This window comes from Sinohyriopsis cumingii, chromosome 3, assembly GCF_028554795.1.
Source record: "Sinohyriopsis cumingii isolate HCF-2022 chromosome 3, ASM2855479v2, whole genome shotgun sequence".
Classification (NCBI taxonomy): domain Eukaryota; kingdom Metazoa; phylum Mollusca; class Bivalvia; order Unionida; family Unionidae; genus Sinohyriopsis; species Sinohyriopsis cumingii.
The window spans coordinates 106,622,789-106,642,754 of NC_142963.1; positions in this window are offsets into that span (position 1 = coordinate 106,622,789).

Here is a 19,966-nt window from a genome sequence, read left to right on the forward strand (position 1 = left end):
ATAATTCTGTATGTCCCTCGGTGTTTGTTGTTTAGAGATGCGGCTATTGTTGTACTACTTAGCCTGATGAATTTGGGGTTTGGGCTTGTGATATATAGTGTAAGTTCAGTTGGATGGTACGGGTATTTCTGTTGTTGCTGATTGTTGTTGTTCTGATTTCTTTGCCCTGTTTTAGTTCTTTGTGATCCGCTGTCTTGGTTTATTTGATTGTCTGAAAGAGAATTTATTTTCTTACCTGATATTTCCTGTTGCTTCTGGTGGTTTGGGGTCTGAGTTGTTTGTTTCCTTATAGTTTCCGTTTGGATATTGCTTAGTATGTTTGGGTTGTCCTTTTGTGGCTGAAGTGGTTCAGATTTTTTAATTATTTGTTTTTTGTTCATTGGTCTTTTTCCTTTGTTGGAGCATGTTTCTTCGTGATTCTCATTGTGGAGATTGTTGTGATAGGCTGGCATCTGTTCGAGTTGATCTGCTTCTCTGATGGCTTTTTCGATTTCTTCCAGTTCTTGTGGTGTTATGTGCATCGAGGGGCCAGCTTGTTGACTGTTGTGAATAGTGTAATTAGGTGTTCTTGTTCCTCTGTCTTGTTTAAGTTTGTCCCCTTCCGTGGATGCCTCTTCAATTACTGTCATCTCATTGGTTGTTATATTTGTAGAAGGGCCTGCCTGTTGACTGTTGTGTATTGTGTTGTTTTTTGGTTTGTTTACTTTGGTAATATTAGTATTAGGTTTAATAGTAGTGGTGGATATGTTTATCTCTTGGGGAGTCTTTGTTGTAGATGGTGTTCTTGGTGTTGTTCTCTTTGTTGTTGCTTGTTTGGGTGTTGTTGCTGGGTTGAGTTGTTTAGTCTTTGATGTGACTGTTGTCCCTGGTGTTGTTGTTGCCATGATTCTTTGTTGTTCAATCATTGGGATGGCTGTTGTCGTTATTGTTGTCATTCCTGTAGTTGTTCTCTTTTTAGTATTTATCGGTGTAGGTATTTTAGATTTCTTTTGTGTTGTTGTCGGATGTGCTGTTGTGGGTGATGTTGTTAGATATGGTGTTGATGTGTTCTGGCCTTCTGTTGTTTGTTTTTGAGGTGTTGCTGCTGTTGTTTGTTTATTTGTTGGTGTTATTGCTGATGTTGTTTTAGGGCTATTTTGTTTCCTAATTGGTGGTGTTACTTCCTTGCTTTGTGTAAGTGTTGTTTTGGGAGTTGTTGATTCTGAGATTGCAGTCCGTTTTGTGTTTAGTTCAGATTGTTTATTATTTTTTTTTTTCCTGGTTGGTTGTGTTTCCGTCGTTGTAGGTGTGGGACTAACGCTTGTTGTTTGTCCCTGTTCGTTATGATGTATGTTTAATTCTGTTTGTATTTTAATTGGTTTTTTGTTCTTTGTGACTTTGCTTTTTATAGCATCCTCTATTGTCTGGATTTGTGTTTCATTTTTTTTAATAGTTGATCTAGTGATTCTGCTTGTTTGGTTTTTTTCCCTCTGTGTGTCTGTATGTACTTGAAGTTCCTGGGTGTTTATTTCTCTGGATTCTAAGCTGTTGTGGTAAATTCCCATTTGTACCTCCGTTTGACTGATGTCTGCGCTTTTATTTATTTGATCTATAGCTTTATCCATTTTTCGTTTTCTCCTAATTTGTTTTGTTCTTTCCTGTCTTTTTTGGTCATCAAGTCTTATTTTATTTATTTTAGTGGCCATTTTATGTTGTTTTGTGTTTCCCCCTTTTTTCCGTTTATTTTTATTTTATGTGAGAATTTATTTTTATTTATTGCTTGTTTGTTGTTCTCTTGTTATTATATCATTCTGTTTATAATTATTTATTGTATTTTAATGTTTCTGGTTTTTAGTTATATATTTGTTTATTATTATTATTAATTTATTTATTTTATTTATTTATTTATTTATTTCTCTATGTGCGTGGGGTTATTTCTTGTTTTGTGGTTAATGTAGTGATTCCGATATATCTTGCTGGCGGAATGAACTAATCACCCGAAGTGGGCAATGCTAGGTTGTGTTTGATTGGAGACTAGGTCGCGGATTTGTTTGAGCGGGGTAAGCTGCACTTGCTTTTGATTAATGTAGTGCTTGCGCTTTTTAATTTAGCGGAGAAGTGGTCTTCTATATCGGTTTGAGACGATGATTTCTATTGGTCGTCGATTGTTTAGTTTTAGTTAGATTCTGGCGGTCTGCGAGTGGAGTGGAATGCGTTGTTTCAGTAATTTGATACTCGCGTTGTACCGCCCGTGGTTGTTTATATGTGTAAAACCATGAAATTAATATTCAAACTTGAATTTGGTGTATGAATTAGATAGTTTAGTTTAATTAGGTAATTGCTGATTAGTTTGATGTATTATTAAATAGTAAATCAGTTGTAGTTTGGTTATTATTAAAGAGGAAACTGTCTAGTATTATTAAAAGGTATAAAGGAAACCAGAAAGAAAGAAGAAAGAAAAAAAAGGGAATTACTTTGTCGTTTGCTGCCCTTGATGAGAAATCTTTTGACAACAAGTTGTCTCAAGGATCTCAACCAGGAATTGCTAGTGTGGTTCCTAGCTCCTGTTTTGGGCCTGCATTAGTCCGTTTGTGGTCGGGAGTTATTAAAATTAGTCAGGGAAAAAGTTGGGTTAGGTAAAATTAGGGGTGGGGGTTAGGATTATTTATTCGAGTATTAGTAGTTATTAGTTACTATGTTCAGAAAAATGTATTCAGAATTCGATTATTTAATGGTTTTATAAGGCACAATGTTACCCGTAGGTTTAGTTTGGCTTAAATAAACCCCCTACCTTATTGTTGGTGGTGTGGCAGTTTAGCGTGCTTACCGCGCACGCCGCTATGGAATCCCTTTGTTCCTATGCTGCTGCTCTGTTTTCCTGCTATGGTTTCTGTTTTATGGGTCAGCTTCGGTTCCGTTTGATGTTCTTGGTCTTCCAGTTGATGTAAATATTGTTTTTCTTTCTTTTCTTCTGTTTATTCTTGTTATAGATAGTCTTCTTTCCTCTTGGTCTTGTATTTTTGTTGTTTCTTTTTTTCGCTAGTAAAGGAGCGTGCGCTGCAGCTGCCTCCCTCTGATGTGTGATGATGAATGAATGAATGACAAGCCCCACCAATGATCATCGAATCGGATGGTTAGACTGGAAACAACCCGGTTCTTAAAGTTAAAGCGCGGACGTGAAGGAAAACATCCCCCACACGATTTTTGAGTCGCAACGTTTAGTGAGTGTCATGAGAGGGATAGTAAGAAATGAAAGAGCATCAATCCAACATTCTTATAGCTAAACAAAAGACAAAGGCATTTTTTTTCAAAACACAACATTTTTTATTCAAAAATCACTTAACACTAAACAACAACTCTAACATTTTTAACAATAATCCAACAATATAACATCAAACAATTTTTTTTCAAAACACAACATTTTTTATTCAAAAATCACTTAACACTAAACAACAAGAACTCTAACATTTTTTAACAATAATCCAACACTAAAAGTTTCTCCACTAGGTAAAGAGGGATAACAGTCTTCCATGGTTTCTAGTAATCTAGGATGACTTCTCTCAAACTGTTGATTTCTATGGTATTATCGAATTCTGCATACAGGATGACGTTCACCGTTTCATCAGGGTCTCGGTCTTTAAACTGAATTTCCACACGAATCTGGCCGGATTTTATAGGGTGGAAATGTCCCTCGTCGCTGCCTTGGTCTGGAGTGAAATCGAAAGCCCACAAAGCGTAGCCTCCTGCATAATCCTCGTACGTAATACCGTGACTGGTATTGGCTCCTAACTGTCCGGTGGCTTCGTACAGGGACAAGTACGATCTCAAGTAATTCTTCTTGGTAAAGTCAGGTTCGAAAGGTCGGGTACACAAGGTCTTGCCATCGCGACTGACTTCGATTTTGGACACGCCAAAGTGTTGAAAGTAGAAAGGATTTTTTTTGGCAGCTCCGTTGAAGGCTGTATTCTCGACGATACCAACGATCAAACGTTTGGGTAACTGTCCTTGGAACAGATGATCTTCGATCATGGATCGCTGTCCCTTGGGAATGGTGAAGGTTTTCACTTCCACGCGTCGTATGGGATACTTGGCGGTCGTTCTACTCAACGTCTGACTGATGTCGTTTCCCACTTTAGGTAACACTTCCACACGGCGTACGTAGAGTCTGGCTTCTAGGATTTTGGTTTTGTAACCGTCACTATCAGCCATCAAATGGAAAGCGGCACTGCTACGATTCAGTCTCAGGCGGACATCCACCCCGTTCAGCAAATACTTTTCTTGCAACCACATGTCCAAATGCAAACGATCCATCAGTTCTAAACTTGTGTCGGCTCCCATGATTCTCTTTCTTCGTTCTACAAATCCATCATTGTTGTCTTTCTTTTCATCAGTTTCCAATATTTCAAACTTGGTAGGTTCGTCAGCTTCCCATACCACACAGGCATTGAGATGAGTGTTCTTGGCATCTATTCCGTACGTCAAGAGATTTTCCAGGTAGGCACGATAAGGGTAAGTATCCATGCTGCTACTGACCAGTTTGTTATTCAAGTACAAGTCCACTCCACTGAACAAGGAATGCATGAAATTGTTGACGGGAGCTACTGCTTCATCGTCTATAGCACCTCCAGTCTTATCTAGAATTTTGACTTTCAGGTACAAGTAACTGCTATTCAGATCGATGTAATCTTCGGGCTGTCCTTTGATTTCAAACTCGATGGGAGCGGAATCGGTCAGTGAGGAGACGGGGTGAAATTCCACCCACTGGGATTCTTGCATGGTCATCATGGTAGGGGGCATGGCAAACAGATCCAGTTCCGTCTTGGAACAAGCGCAAGATTCTCGGTGCATCATTTTTTTTGTCTCTTTTCTCAATAATCGAAAACGTCTAAGTCTCGAACGGTTCTTCTTTTCTTGGCCTTTCTCGCTTGAAGTCTGGTGAAAGGGTGTTTTCTTCGTCGTCTCTTTCTGCCTTGTCCTTGCTGAATGCCTGACTCGGTAGCGTGCAGGGCATTTATAGGTGTTTCTCGTTGGCCTAAAATGTCTTTGCCCGTTTGCAGCAAGACATTTTTGCCTGCCCTCATGAAGGCTTCTTTAGGGTTTTGTTTGTCGATGATGACATTTTGGAGAAATTCTTTGCCTTGCGTCAGTGCCGCATCTTTCAAGGCGTGCAATCCGCGTGTCACCATCGGTTTCAACACCGGGGCCACCGAACGAAAGGCCGATTTTAACATGTCTCCTAAGCCGTGTCCTCGCTGTCGAGCAACCCCTCGGTACACTGGATACATGACTTACTTACGAGTCGTGAGAGAACCGTTTTCGAAAATGGAGTTTCACCGTGACTTTTCCTTTGGTGAATGGAATATTTTGTCCCAGATCTCCTTTTATAGCAATGTTGACCGTGTCCAAATAATACTTACTGACAGGCAAATAGTGAGGATGTACAAATTCGCGGTGGACGTGGTAAGTGTTTCCACCTTCCTCGTCAGCGTTCGTGGCAGAATCTACTTTGAAAGGAATGACACGCAGTAACGGTACGGAGGTGTGTCCCACCACGTTGTACTCCACCACATCGGAATACACGAACATCAAATTCAGTCCTTGGTTCAGTTCTACCGGGGCACGAAATAACTTGCTAAAAGAATCGTTGTCGTAAACGATGGGTAATTCGTTTTTCTTGAGCATGGCCTTTCTCATGTCCATGTCTCCGCCCAACATGTCAAACAATTCAGGACAAAATAAAATGGACACGATTTTACTTCGTTCAAATTTCATCAAGAAGCGATGAGCTGCTTTGTGGTACTCCATTGTGACACTTTTGTTGACATGCTCCAAAGCTTTCAGAAACACGACATTAAACCTGGAGGCTATGGTGCTGACCAAATGTTGACCACTAAAATAATAGCCTGGGGGAATGAACAAGTGATAGGTGGTGTACTTTTGTGTACGGGTTTTCTTGTCATATTTGACATTGCTATCCATCCACTGTTGCATTTGCTCGTCATGAACTTCCACATCAAAAAAATTTTGATTGGGAAGGACATTGAGGACTTGGGTCGGGTGAATCATTTCTACTAAAGCCACTTCCCAATGGGCTTCGTGATCTAACTGGATGGCTTGAGGTAATTTGGCCGTGTAACAGCACAACGTGTTCTTGGGAAACACCTCCATGGAACTGTCACTGGGTAAAGTTAAGTAAAATTGGTTTTGGTGACTCATAATTCCAGAGTTCTGTGGCTGTCCGAGGGGATATTACTGGACGTCAGAGGCGTGTCTCCGTCTAAAATGGGGTTCTGATTGTGGTTGAAGTGGTGACTGGCACTGGCACTGGACACAAGGTTCCCGGGGTTCCCGTTCGAGGAGAATTTCAGGGAGGGATTAGGAAGCAGGTAACCGATGCAACTGCTCAATAAAATGGTCCACAATTGTTTGTCTCCTTGTTGCAAACTCAAATTGGCAATGGCTGCCCCGATGACACAATACACCACGAAGATTTGGCAGAAAAAGACGATTTGCGTTTTAGGCACACGTTCTCCACACCACACCCACAAGGGTTGTTTTTGTAAATCTTGCACAGAAGAACTAGGTGAAGGAGGAGTGATCGACGTAGCTGCGTCTGCTGTGTGAAAGGGCATGATGGTCACTTCTTTTTATAGTCGATGACTTGCGAAGCGTCGATCCAAGAATCAAAACTGGGTGGATATCCTTTCCAACGTACTTTGACTTCTTTGACACGTCGTTTGCCCACTTTACGGGTTCTGCGTTCGAGAATGCTTTCGATGTCGTACACGTCGTCTTCTTTTTTGGTGACACGTTGTAACTCGGGCAAATAAAACGTTCCTTTGAGCACTTCTCCGTTCATGTCTTCCAATTTATAGACGGCAGGATGACGGCCATGCACTCGTCCAGTGACGCGAAACAATTCGGTCGTCCAGTTAGGTAAGTAACCTTTGTCGAAAGTGCGTTTGGTTTTGCCAATGCGCACCCAATCTCCTACGGCCAACATTCCACTTTTCTCGGGGACAGCCCTCGTCGGGGACGTACCAAACAGACGCTCAAACACCAACACTTCGTTGTCGGGAGTCACGTCTTGCGGGGCACGTCCGATGCTTCGATGGTAAGATTGGTTGTACGCTTGCACCAGGTGCGGTAAGATGTCGATGTACTTTAGAGTGTGGTGATGCGTAAAATATTTCCACATGCGTTCTTTCAAAGTGCGTTGAAAACGTTCCACGATGCTGGCTTTGGTTTCGGGATTCTCGGTGGTAAAAAAATGAATGTCACGTTTCTTTAATTCTTTTTGGAAAGCTTGGTTCAGAAATTCGGTGCCTTTGTCCGTTTGCCATCGAAGAGGGTGACGACCGCTTTGTTTCAACACCCGTTGCAGGGCTCGCACTAACTCGCTGCTGGATTTGGAAGTCAAGGGCACGACCCAGGCAAATTTGGAAAAGACGTCGATGACACAAAACAAATATTTGTAGCCACGATTGTAGCTGGCCAAATGAGAGACATCGGCTAAATCGGCTTGCCATTGATGATCGATGCCTTCCACTCGGGTGCGACTTCTGGCAAACTTGCGTCGAATGGGTTTGTGTAAAGTGTAGGTAGCTTGTTCTTGTAACCATCGTTGCACTTGAGGTAAACGGAGACTTTTCAGTCGCGTTTTGGCAGCACGATACAATTTTTGAACTCCTGCGTAACCTGCAGGATGGGAGGGATCGTAGTAAATGCTGGCTAAGACTTTTTCCATTTTTTTGTGTTGGTTGGTGTGTTAATAAGACACCCACTCTTGGAGGATGCTACTCTTTTTCTCTTGGGGTATTTTCTTGGATTGCAATGCTTTGCGTGTGCGGCCAGCAATAGGTGTCGAAGAGGAGAAGGATGTCTGAGCGGGGGATATCGGTTCTTGTTTCACTTCTGTCTTCACTTCTGTCTTCACTTTCTTTTTCTCTTGTGAGGAAGAAGGGGTGGCCATCATCTTTTTAATCCATCCAATTCTGGAGGTAGGTGGTGTTGTTAACTTGCGTACTTTTTCGGGTGGAGTTTGAAACCCTTCCTCTTCTTCTCCTGTTTCTGTCTTGGTCACGGGTACTGGTGGTACTGGTACTGGTACTGGTACTGGTGATGGTGCTGGACTTTTCATCAAGGTCTTAAAATCTTTCAGAGTGGGTAGAGCTGTTTCGTCTAAAGCTTTCTGGTGAAAGAGTTGCAGTCGTTGCAAGAGTTGACCGTACTTTTGCGATTTTTCTGTTTCGGACAAATCTTGGCGATCCATCAAGGACTGCAATTCGTGTTGTAACTGGGACATCTCGCTCAAATGGGGATTGGGAGGTAAATGCGGGGTGCGTTGTTCTTGCCACCGATGGTATTCCATCCATCGTTTGTAAGGCACTAAAGCTAGTTTTCGTCCTTCCATGGGGTTGTCAGGGGTCGATTCTGAGATCTTGGGACTTCCGAAGGCCTTTTTATCTTGCTCCCACCAGTCCTCCCAACATGGTTCCCAAGACTCCTTTCAGTATGGGGCCTAACAAGAGAGGTAAAATACCTCCACGCTGCACTAACATCTTCTTTTTTTGACGAATGGGAATTTTCTTTCGAACCATTTGGCGAAGAACGTGACGATGTTTGCTTAAGCATTGTTTCTGGTGTTTGGACAAAGGGATCGTGCCTTTCAAAACGTTCAAACAACATTCGCACACGGTATCGATGACCTCTTTGGAGGCCGTTTGAATGAGTTTTTTTCGTAGGGGTGGAGAAGCTTTGGACAGGACAGATAACATGTCCCCATGTTTGGCTAAACGTGGTGGCAGTCCTTTCCTTTTCTTTCCTTGGGGTTTTCTGGAGGGTGACATCTTTGAGTCTTCAGGAGCACCGAAAAAACACTGATACCCGACTTGGTCACAGGCCTTTTTTATACTGGAACGCGTCGCCACTGATTGTCTTTACGTCGTATCAGTTTGAGGACAGGCATGACACGTCGTGCAGGGGTACGCAACGGACTAAATCGAGCCAGTTCTTGCTTGGACAAATCCAGTAAACTTTGTAACATGCCCGATCTTTCTTGAACTTTGATTTTGGGAGAAGGTACTTTGTGAGCAGCAGCCACTGCCACTAAATTGGAAGGTCCTGCCACTGGGGAAGTTCTTTTGGGGGTCATCAACGGAGAAGTTCTTGGGGTGATCAACGTCTCCAAGTACTCTTCAGTTCTGGGTGTCATTAACGGAGAAGTGGACAAACGTGAAGCTGCCGGAGACGCAGTCACCGCTGTGGCAGGTCGTGGTTTGCGAGTGTAAGGTTGCGTCCTGGCCGAAGTGCCTCTCTTGCGACTAGTTTTCTGTGGACTTTTCTTTTTCTGGGGGCTTCTTTTCTTTTTCCGGGGTGGTGTCTGGTCAGAGGAGGGTCCTGCCACTGGAGAAGTTCTCCTTGGGGACCTGGTCTTTTTCTTCTTGGGGCTTCGTTGGACTTTTGTCTTGGGTATAACTTTGGGGGCATTAGGATCCCATCTTAAGAGTGAGCGAATGATGACCCCTCCTAGAGTACCGCTCCCTCCAGGTTTCAAAATGATTTGTTTTTTGGTTTGAGTGTCGATGCGGGGATCGGCCAGTTGGACCAAAGCGACTTTGTTTCGATCGAAAAAGCGTTGGGTTTGATGAGGAATCTGAATGATTCCTTGGAGTAATTGACGTGCCGTCACCGTGAACCATCGTAAGACTTCTTTGAGACTAGCTTCTAAGACACGAGCTCGTGTTTGTGGATCTTTTTCTCGACTGATGCCATACAAGGCACGAATCAATTTGACGGGAAGATGCGACTGAAGGGACGTCATATTCGCACTGAGAGTGAGACAGACGAAAAAGGGTCTGAGGTTTTTATAGATTTTTTTTATGGGGAGTGAAATGAAGTCGAGGACGGAGACGTGTACAGGACAGGCCCTCCGTCTTGGCACCAGTGGTGAAACAAGTGGGTACGAAATCGCAAATCCTCGGGAGTCGTAGGTTTCAAATCGACGAGTAAATAGGCGTGTGGAGTTTGAGTGGCATCGTCGTACGCCTGAGTCAGCCAAGGCGTTCCTAACTGTTTGGCTAAGACTTGCACTTGCGATTTATCTCGAGGGCTTTTAAACAAGACCACGTAATGCGCATTGAGACTGATGGTGCGATGGGCTTTACTTTGTTGAAACAAATTTTGGGTGATGTAAACGACACTGGCATTACGGTGATGCCCTTTGCGCGTGAACCACAGTTTAATTTCTTCTTCGTCTTCTCCTAATATGTCGTCGAAAATGACCAAATGGGTTAGACGGGAGTCAGAGACGATGCCATCGTCTTCTTAGGAATGCCTTCCACAAACACGATGGAATCGCCTTGACTTTCTCGCAAGAGGCTGTACGCCGATTGCCACTCTTTGTAACACCACACGATTCGTTGAGGGGGCCGATCGATCAAATGATGTTTATGTTCGATCAAACGTTTGACGAATTCGGTTTTGCCTGAACCGCTAGGTCCAGCAATGAGCATGTTAAAGGGATGGCGAAGATACAAAGCCTCCCAACTGGCACGATCTAAGTGTTCGTCGATGACTTTGACAGTAGAGGAAGAGGGAGCAGAGACAGCAGAGGTAGCCATGGTGTGAGAAATGTCACTTGTGACAGGAAAAACAAACAAGACAAGAGTTTATATACTTTTTCAGAACACGTTTATTGAATGTTTCAAACATGAATACGAAAGACAAAAATGCATAAAAGCAAAAGGCTTAAGTACAAGAATAAAAGGCACATGATAACCATGAACGTGGAATAAACACAAGTGTCTGTACAACATGTTTTGGGTAAAGTTCTAACCAGTTCTATAGTAGGGGTAAGGTCACACAAGTGTCCTCCCGAAAGGGTCTTTCAGGCCTGTCCACGACAGTCCTGTCCTGGGTGACGGGTTATTCTGGCACCGTCACTAACACAGGTTGAAAAGTAACTTTTTTCCTTGAATAACTCTCGTGCATACTGGGCCACCTCTTGTGTCCAAGCCTCAAAACCCTGGTCTCGGTGATGTCCAACATTTGACTCCTAACCAGTTTGGTTTCTTCTTCGTCAACGACATGGTAAGTTACTTCAATGAACAATGAACTATCGATCTTGCCTAGGGTTCCTTTTCATATACAGACCAATACCGACGTGACCGTACGGTAAGGTGAAGTGATTGGGAAGTCGCACTCGCTTCTGGTATACAATTTGATAGACTTTTTCCAAGGGTCGACTGACGATGTGGTGAGTGGGTAAACGTACAATCTTGTTCGGTTGATAGGTGGTCACTTTAAAGTTTCCATCCTCTCCCGATTGCAAGGCTTCTTTCAATACCCCAAAGTTGACCACTCGACTGGTACGATGATTCAGAGTCAGTCCTTTCACTTTGCACGTCGTGTGCACTTCTCCTTGTTTGTCCCGGTATTCGTAGCCGTAATTTTTGGGACCACCACTGACGAAACTTAGAATCTTGTCGTCGGGATGCTCGTCTGTCCAGGCTCCTAAACGGTCTCCTTCGATGTCAGGGTGCTGTTGAATCGGGTGATGGATGTAAATGCAACTGTCCGTGTCAAAGTACAGGACGCGTTCTTCTAACAGTTCTAAAGCTTCGTACAATTTTAAGCGAGCATGAGCTGTCACGTAAGCCGCAATGATGACATTTCCAAAAGGGTCGTCTTGTACAAAGTCCAGATCTTCTTCGTAATTGACCAAGATCAAATCCTCTCGAACGACGTCCACGTGTTTCATGTATTTGGTTTTGTCGTGAATCATCTGGAAGTAGCGGGAAGGTTCTGTCAAATATTCCGTCTTGGGTAAACACGGTCGTTGTGCCATTTTACCCCACAAGCAATTTAACATCACTTTGGCAAACGATCGCCTGCCTTCGTTTTTTTCGATGTGGTCTAAAGAGATGCCTTCTTGTGCATAGTATTTCTCTTTGAATTGTATTTGGTCTTCGGGAGTGTGACACCAGGAAGGATAGCCGCTGGCTTCTTGTTTCAGTTTCAAAAAGGCATCCACGTAGTCGGCGAAAATGCCTTTCTGAGTAGGGTCACCCTTGTGGTACTGTTGTGTCTTGGGAAAGTGGCAAATTTCGTACACTTCTAACAGTTGGTATCCCATGTCCAGAGCTTTGAACAATTCCACGCTGACCCAGGTTCCCGTCAAGGCACGTTCTTCCTGGCTGTGATGGCAAGGTTGGTCCTGGTTGCACGTTTCGGCACAAGTACGGCACAAGGGAAACATCAGTTTGCCTTGACAATGGTGAGGTAAGACGGGATGGTATAGGTTCGTGGGAGGCAAAACTTTGCACTTGATCAAGCCTTCGTATTGTCGAATGTTTTTCAGGTCGATGTGTTCCGTCAGCAATTGTGGGTGCCCTACAGGAAAGCGACAATATTTGCACACGTAGGGATACAGCGAACACACGTCCAAGTATTTGATTTCTTCTCCTTTCTCTTCGTCCGCTTGGTACAGCAAACAGGTGGCATTGGTCCTTCCTCCGTACAAACTATCCCTCGGGTTCAGCGGGTCCATGAACTGGTAACTTTCCACGAGGCGTTTAAACTCGGGATCGGTTTTCAAACGGTGATCGTACTCGTGTTCCCACATTTCCACCACTTGGTATCCTTGCTGTTCCAACTTTAGGCGTCGCTGACAAGTGTCCTGGTACAAGTCTTCCGTGGTTCGTTGCAAAAACTGATTTTTAGTGTCACGGTCAGGGTAGCAGACGGGACATCCGTGAAATAAGCAACCGTTAAACTCGTACACGATCTTGGGGTTTTCTAAGTCCCAGCCATCGACCGAATACGTTCCGATGGTCTTTTCGCCTCCTCCGTTGCGGGCATGCTGAATCCATTTGTCTTCCTTGTCGCACAAGTAATGTAACCAACGTAGGGCTTTGACCGAGTATTGACGCTTGACATAGTGGGTCGTTTGAGGACTGATGACAGCCACGGTGTTTTCAGGCATGAATCGTTGGCGGTACACTAAGGAACACGCTTTGGCAATGGTGCAAGCTTCTTTCAAAGGATCGACCCCTCCGTGTTCCATGAACAGTTCTCGAAATTTTCCACAGCAACGCCGTAAAATGTCCACGTCGGAACGACAATACTTTAACATTTCTTCCTGAAAGTCGAAAGGGTCCGTGACGTGAGCCTGGTACCAAGCGTAGAAAGCTTCTCGTTGTTCGGTACGCATGTTGTCGGGGTCGTAATAGTGAGCCTCAGGCAAATGGGGTAGAACGGCATGTTGATTGGCTTCCGTATTGAAAAAGTGTGAAAAGTACCCTTTAGCCATTTCTGTCATTCCAAACGTTTTAGGCATTCGGCTCAAAGGCATGGCCAAGTAATTCATCGAATCTTTAAACTGTACTTGTCCCACTTGCATGAAAATGATTTTGGCTCCGTTCAAAGTGACTTTAGGACGTTCGGTGCCATGTTCCGTATAGTATCTGAGAAGAAACTGTCCATCGTATCCGGAGAAATTGTGAGCCATCACCGTGGCATGACGATGACAATTTCCGTAACGTTCGATGTCCTCTTGGCTCCACGTCTTGTCGATGGGGTCTAAGACCCATTGGGCAAAATCGGCTAACGTGTTTGGTCCCCGAAAGATTTTTTCACGTCCTCCAGGAATCTTGCTGCAGTGAGGGCAATGACTGAAGATAGGTTCTTGAATGCACTTCTCGCACGCTCGATGAGACACGCAGAAATTAGGAATGTGAATGCCAGTCTCTTGCATGCATTCGAAATCGAAAAAGATGAAATTGCCTTTCTTCTTGTGACCGTCCTCTTTCTCTGGTGGAGGTTGGTATTTTTGCACGTAGCATTGGTGTTCCAAGTCCACGATGTGATGACAAATGTGACATTTTTTTTTTCCTGAACATACGTGTGCCTTGGTACTATTGGTACGTATGCCTTGTCTACACGTAGGGCACAATCTCAAGAGTTGACAAGCACATTTCTGCTGTGAACATTGCGTCTTCAGATGTTGCTGGTAACAGGTAGGACTGACAAACGTGCGCAAACAAGTGGAACAAGGCACTGGTCCTTCGCTCAGACAGGGTGGAGAGGCCAAACATCCTGGGCATTTCATTCCACAATGCTTGTGTTGCTCTCGATTGTTATAACCATAGTCACATTTCTCACAATAATAACTGTATCCCAGGAATCCAGTGATACTGGTAATGGTATCGAAATGTTCATCGTGATGATAGACATGAATGTATTTTCCGTCCTTAAAATCTTGGCCTCGAAACAACAGAGTTCCACGCATTTCTTGAGGGTGCACTTTCAAGGTGTAGCGTGGAGCTAGGGCATCTTGCAATTTTTGCATCTCAGGAATGCCACAGGGTGTGTCTTTGGACAGTCCGGCTTGTTGCAACAGGAGTTCTGCTTCATTTCGTTGTTTGGCTCGATCGCATCGTTGAATAGTTTTCCAGGTTCTTTTCCATTCCACCGTGTCGTTCTTGTTGGCATAGGTTCGTCCCACCACGATGGCACGGGCTAAACACATCTGGTCTTGAGGGTTGTTAATTCGGACGAGACTCTTTTTGGTGTTGCGAAGGTCGTCCACCAATAACATCTTTTTGCATCCAGTTCCTTGAGGAGGAGAGACGTGGGCCATTTTCAGTGTGGCTTTACCATCGGTGATGTCAAACTGGTCATTAGATTGTTGCACCTGTTGTATCTTGTCCATGACTTTGGAAGGGGTCAGTTCTGCGGGTCTGCTAAACTCGATCCAAACAGGGGATTTCAAACCGTCGTGATCTATGGATAGTGTCAAGCGATCGTCTTCTTTGGCTTGACATTGTCGCTTGAGTGCGGTGAGCAAAGAATCCCACATCTCGGTGATAAACCCTTCTGCTTTCTCCAAGGGTACGTCGGCCTTGAAATCTTTAAACTTCACCGTGTAGGTGTAAGCCGTGGTTCTAAATTTTCTAGAGGAGCGCTTTTCCGTCTCTCGAATGGAATAGTACTTTTCAGGGTTGACTAAGGGTGGTGAACTTGGTTTAGAGGGTTCGGATTCTGGTTCACTCATGTCCTCTTCAAAATCACTGGCATGAATTTGTGCCAAGATTTCGGCCCTGGTACGAGGCGATAGATCACGTTTCTGCCTCTTACTTTCTTCTTCTTCTTCTTTCTTCTCGAATGAATGGGATCGTTTCATCTTGAGTGCAAAACGTCAAATGACTCAAGTTTAAACACCACAGACTAATTTATAGTCTTAGCAAACCAGCGTATATAAAAAGGGTGTGTCTTGTCCTTTCACTATTCATTTCACTCTCAAACCGAGGAGAACGATGGAAGAGACTACCCAGATGAAACGTTTCGTCAGAGCTTTGCGAGGGGTCATTAGAAAATTCTCTTCAGACCAGCCGACGGACTACTCTCCTTCCTTTCGAGATAAGAGTCAGGATACTTGCTATATCTGTCAGAAGAAAGGGCATTGGTCTTCAGAGTGTCCAGACCGTCAAAAAAGAAAAAAAACAGGGGCTAAAAAAGACAAAAGTCAAGATACCTGTTATTATTGTAAAGAAAAAGGACATTGGTCTCCAGATTGCCCAAAAAAGAAACAAGAGGAGTCAGAAGAAAAGAAGGATTCTTCAGAAGAAGAGAGGGATTCTTCGAAAGAAGAGAGGGATTCTTCAGAGGAAGAAGAGGAAGAAAGAAGACAATTCTATTTAAAAGAAGCAAAGAAACAGGAGAAGAAAAGAAGAAGGGAAGAAAATGAGGAAAAAACGGTGAAGAAATTCAAAAAACAGAGAGACTAAACAAGGAGAAAGAAGAAGTCAATGAACTTTTAATTAAAGTGTTCTGTGGTGAATTGTGAATTGGATTGTAAAAAATGGAGAAAAGAATACATGAATGATATAAGGTAAGTGTCTTTGAGTTTTGATTTTAAAATAAGAAGCTACACTCACGCACTCATACACAGACACGTACTATAAGGGTAAAATGGGTGGGGTTTATTTTTGAGTTATTGGCAAATTGAAATTGTATTTCTTTTCGAGAAATGTGGGTGGCCCTGAAAAGGGCCTTTTTATTTTGGTGTAGGGGTGAGTTTAACCAATCAACTTTAACTGCCTTAAGCCTTTGCCACGGCCAAGGCCTACTTCTGATGATTGGGTTGAAATCACTAAGGGTGGTACGATAGGCTTAGTCACAGGGTTGGCGTGTTTAGCTCGGAAGGGTCGTATTCTCTTCGGTCGTGATAAAGAGGTCTGATACATTTGTTTCAGACTTCTTAACTCCGCTAAAATGTCCAACAGTACCGTAGCCGTTTGATTTTCACCCTCTTGTTTCTTTGCTGCTACTTCTTCTTGCTGTTGTTGCTGTTGTTTTTTTCTTACCTCTTCTTGTTGCTGTTGCTGTTGCTGTAGGAGAAAAGCTTGTTCCGCTTCCTTTTGTCGTTGCATAAATTTCTCCAATTCTTCTTTCTGTCTCTGTCTAAAATTCTCCACTTGCGGTAATGAAGAAGGTAACGAAGGTTCCGGAACAAATTCTTGCGAGGTAAGAAAATCCACAAAATCCCAATGTACCTCTTCTGAAAGTAAGTCCGGGTTCCCTTGGGCAGTCTCCCCTGCTGGTGCACCCCAATGGATCGTTTTCTGAGTTTCCGTCATGTTGAATCACTGTCGCATAGATTGACTGCACACAAGCGCTAGCGAATCTATATAGACCAACTGACGTCACAGACTACTCTCTTCGGATTGGATGCGGGCTGACTGAATTTTGTAACGCGTGTTTGGATTGGTGAATGAACTCAATCCGTTTCAATCCTGCCTCTACCTATAAATAAGCGCAGTTCAGTGCATTGATTCACTTGTTCTCGTCGCTTCAAGATGTGGACCGATGTGCAATCTTCTACGCTTGTGTCTTCCATGATGTTCCGGACGGACATACCCATGTGGACCGTTGTCCACAGGACAAACACCAGCCTGTGGATACGTAGGATCTACGTAGAAAGACAAGGATGCCTGAAAAGAGTGCTGATTTACGGACCAACAGTGAGACGTAGCCTAAGGACAAGAAGAAGACCAATGCGGTACCATTTATGTTAATGAATACATTAACATAAACCCAAAGGCCCTTTTCAGGGCCAGCCATATTTCTCGAAAAGAGATAGCCTTTCCATTGCCTACCCCTTTTTTTAAATTTAAATTTAAATTTAAATTTAAAAAAACTTTAAAAAAAAAAAAAAAAATCCCAAAAGCCCAAACTCTATTCCCTATGTTAATTTCCCTTGTCCCTAGACAGACCCAAACTCTATGTTAAATTCCCATTGTCCCTAAAGTGGCCCAGCGTTTTTCTCCATGTTAATTTCCCTTGTCGCTAATCTGACCCACGATTTTTCGCCATGTTAAATTTCCCTTGTCGCTAATCTGACCCAGGGGTCTCTGTAATGCTAATTCCCATTGTCGCTAATCTCACCCCATTTACTACTCATGTTGGAAGGTTTTACACTCCTCCCTCATGTCAGTTACTCTTACTCCTCGGATTCTTTTATGATTTTGGATTGCATTATGTAGTGCCTCTATCCCTGTTTCGTACATTAACATAGATAGTGGACAACCCTGTCTTACATAACCGTTTACTGAGAACGGATTGGTTTTTGCACCATTGGTCTGTACCAATGATTTTATATTCTTATAAAGTGTTTTGATCCAGTTCTGGAATACATTTCCAAATCCAAATTTATGCAATATCTGCAAAATATAATTCATTTCTACCCTATCAAACACCTTTTCCTGATCAATGAGGATTAAAGCGCCATCAATATTAGATGTTTCCGTATAATCTAGTATTGTCTTTATTGAAAGTATATTATTCTGTATATTTCTGCCTTCTTCACCATACGTTTGGTTTGTATCTTTTATGTACCCTTATTATTGGTTTAACTCTATTTGCTAAATATTTACTGAGTATTTTGCAATCAATATTAAGTAACGAGACTGTTCTCCAATATTTTAGGCCTGAAGTCTAGCCTTTGTTTGTGAAGATGAGTGTAATAACTCCTGTTTTCATGCTTTCTATCATTTCTTGATATTTTTATAAATGGTATTGTTGAGAATTTTCATTATTGGAATTAAATATTTTTTGAACTTTTGATAAAACTCGGGCGTTATCCCATCTAACCCCGGAGCTTTATTCCTAGTTAATTGGTAAATCGCTTTATCTATTTCTAATTCTGTTATGCTTCTTCTTCTTCTTCTTCTTCTTCTTCTTCTTCTAATAATAATAATAATAATAATAACAATAATGATGATAATAATGTTATTATTATTATGATTATTATTATTATTATTATTAGTCGTGGTAGCTCCTAACTTTACTATATGTATAGCTGTACTATATGTACACATTATTTTGCTCTACTGTATGTACATCTTATTGTGCTGTACTATATGTACACTTTGTTGTGCTGTACTATATGTACATCTTGTTGTGATGTACTCTATGTACACCTTATTGTGCTGTACTATATGTACACCTTGTTGTGCTGTACTATATGTACATCTTGTTGTGCTGTACTATATCTACACCTTATTGTGCTGTACTGTGTGTACACTTTATTGTGCTGTACTGTGTACAATTTATTGTGCTGTACTGTGTGTACACCTTATTGTGCTGTACTATATGTACACCTTATTGTGCTGTACTATATCTGCATCTTATTATGCTGCACTGTATCTACACGTTATTGTGTTGCACTGTATCTACACCTTATTGTGCTGTACTGTATCTACACCTTATTGTGTTGCACTGTATCTACACCTTATTGTGCTGTACTGTATCTACACCTTATTGTGATGTACTGTGTGTACACTTTATTGTGCTGTAACGTATCTACACCTTATTGTGCTGTACTGTATCTACACCTTATTGTGCTGTACTGTATCTACACCTTATTGTGCTGTACTGTATGTGCACCTTATTGTGCTGTACTATATCTACACCTTATTGTGCTGCACTATATCTACATCTTATTATGCTGTAACGTATATACACCTTATTGTGCTGTACTGTATTTACACGAATACTAATCATATTCGAGTTTGTATTAACATACTTACGAAAGCAAAACATATTTAATTTTACTTTGAATAATCCAGCAGGTAAGTGTGGACATCTGCGCTTCGCAAGCACAAAATGTTATTTGAAATTTTTTACTGAAACTTCATCTGATGTTGTGGGTGAGGGCAACGTTCCCTCTGAGATAATGCTGTTTGGGTAGATTAAGTGTGTTGAGGCAATTTGGATAGTAATTCTTTTCCAATTTTAGCTTTGTACTATATTATGTTTTTTTTCTTCTTTTTTCTAGCTGGTCAAATTGAGAGTGTAAGGTAAATTTTGATAGTAGTTCCTTTCCAAGTCATAGCTAGGTGGTTTCTGATGGCTGTTGGACTGCTGTTAATTACTTGGGGGGAGGGGGGAACCAGACAGATGCCCCCCCATTTCCAAAAAACTGAAAAGGTATTTTATGTTTTTGTGTTTCCCCCTCAGATATGTAGTATGTTTTATTTTAAAATAGAATTTTATATAAAAAATTTAGTCTTAGAATTTTTGATGGGCTATTTATGTTTCCTTAGTGTTATCTAAATGGTTGTTCGTCCAAGCCTGGGTTTTTTCACCTTGTTCGAAGTTCCTTCCCTTGTATTTTTTTGTGACCTTTGCTACAGGTCGCCTAGGTCTCAGTATCTGCTATATGTAGTGGTGCTGTATTGTGTGTATGCTATTTTATATATATGTTTGAGACCGCAATTTTAGATTCAGTGTTATTTTTCCCAGTTGTATTTCTTTTCTACTAATTTGGATCTAGGATCCGATGTATTATATTATGTTATATTCGATTAAATAGTTTTGGTTTTTGAATTTTGACGCTGAAACGGTGTACTATTGTTTTTTCCCTTGTTTTTTGTTGGGAATTTTTTTTTTGTTTTAATCTAATTTAATGTGTCGTTCCTCGTGG